The sequence below is a fragment of the Dermacentor silvarum genome, chromosome 1 (assembly GCF_013339745.2).
Source record: "Dermacentor silvarum isolate Dsil-2018 chromosome 1, BIME_Dsil_1.4, whole genome shotgun sequence".
In the NCBI taxonomy this organism is placed as follows: Eukaryota; Metazoa; Arthropoda; class Arachnida; order Ixodida; family Ixodidae; genus Dermacentor; species Dermacentor silvarum.
This window is the reverse complement of record NC_051154.1, coordinates 216556432-216558346: the sequence shown is the minus strand read 5'-3', so window position 1 is coordinate 216558346 and position 1915 is coordinate 216556432. Positions and strand designations below refer to the sequence as shown.

At 42.7% G+C, this 1915-nt stretch overlaps 1 pseudogene; it reads right to left on the bottom strand.

Annotated features, from left to right (window-relative positions):
• Positions 1–1483: 1483 nt before the first annotated feature.
• LOC119437813 (U2 spliceosomal RNA) lies at positions 1484–1663 on the bottom strand (annotated as a pseudogene).
• Between the last annotated feature and the right edge of the window lie 252 nt (positions 1664–1915).

Below are 1915 nucleotides of genomic sequence, written 5' to 3'. Positions count from 1 at the left end.
TAATGCCTGCCGTATGCACTCCAACCCATTTTTATTCTTCTGTAAATTTCTTTCTCGTGATCAGGGTCCCCTGTGAGTAATTGACCTAGATAAACGTAATCCTTTACAGATTCTAGAGGCTGACTTTCGATACTGAATTCTTGTTCCCTTGCCAGGCTATTTAACATTATCTTTGTCTTCAGCATATTAATATTCAACCCCACTCTTACACTTTCTCGGTTAAGGTCCTCAGTCATTTGCTGTAATTGGTCCCCATTGTTGCTGAATAGGACAATGTCATCTGCAAAGAAAAGGTTACGTTGCTGAGATATTCACCGTTTATCTTCAGTCCTAAGCCTTCCCAATCGAAGAGCTTGAATACTTCTAAGCATGCAGTGAATAGCATTGGAGAGATTGTGTCTCCTTGCCTGACCCCTATCTTGATAGGTATCTTCCTACTTTTCTTGTGGAGAACCAAAGTTGATGTGCAATCCTTGTAGACATTTGTCAAGACATTCACGTATGCCTCCTGTACTCCTTGATTACGCGATGCCTCTGTGACTGCTGGTATCTCTACTGAATCAAATGCTTTTTCATGATCAATGAAAGCCATATGAAGAGGTTGATTGTACTCCGCAGATTTCTAGATTACCTGATTGATGACATGGATATGATCCATCGTAGAATATCCCTTCCTGAAGCCAGCCTGTTCTCTTGGTTGACTAAAGTCAAGTGTTGCCCTGATTCTATTGCAAATTATCTTGGTGAATATTTTATGCAATACTGAAAGCAAGCTAATGGGTCTATAATTATTCAATTCTTTAATGTCTCCCTTCTTATGGATGATAATAATGTTGGCATTCTTCTAGCTTTCTGGTACAGTTGAAGTCGCGAGGCATTGCGTATAAAGGGCCGCAAGCTTTTCAAGCATGACATCTCCTCCATATTTGAATAAATTGACTGTTATTCCATATTCACCAGCAGCTTTTCCCCTGCTCATGTCTTTCAAGGCCCTTCTAACTACATCGCTAGTTATAGAATTCGCCTCTGTATCCTGTTCATCACTACTTCGAATTTCTTTGACCGTATTTAATTTCATTACTGTATGAACGAATTCCCTCCTGCCTGGGCCACATGCTGACCTGCAGTATTCTGTAAATAAAAAAAAAAGTAGCTTGGCTGCTCTGGGAACTGTACAGGTCAGTATAGAATTCTTCCGCTGCTTTTACTATGTCATCGAAATTGCTGATTATATTACCCTGCTTATCTTTGAGTGCATACATTTTGCCTTGTCCTATGCCAAGTTTTCTTCTCACTGATTTCATGCTGCATCCATATTTTACTGCTTCCTCAATCAGGAATGACGTACTGATGTCTATCTTTCGCAAAGTTCTGCTCCTCCCCATACCGTACTGCGCAGTTATTTAGCAGCAGCTGCAGCCCTACCTTTTTACAGCAAAGCTGTATATGGGTAGTTTCCAGCGGATCAATGGCAGTAGACTAAAAATAGTGGGCCGATCCCGAAGATAGTGAAATAACGGGCCGACCCGTGGTGGAGGTGAAGCAGGCTTCAGGCACTCTGCCAACGTGCAAAAATAACTTTAATATCTTCGGTCCAAATACAACCCGTATCAGATGTTAAGCTGAAAAGAACAGATAGTACACTTTTACCCGCGTCGGCCATCTCTACGTTCATACCCTAGACACGTATGCCATCCCGCGTATTCAAACTATATAGTGCCTACCAATCTGAGTGTCTTCTGTCTCCTGACGTCATGCTCTACGTAGGCTCCTTTCCTTAGTTGTGCTCTGACTGTGAAATGGGTAGACCACGTGTCGTACGGTCTGAAGAAGAACAGCATGCCTACCAAGAACGACGGCGAGAATAGAAAAGGGAATGGGCGCGGCGGCGTCAGAAGGAGACCACCGACGGTGA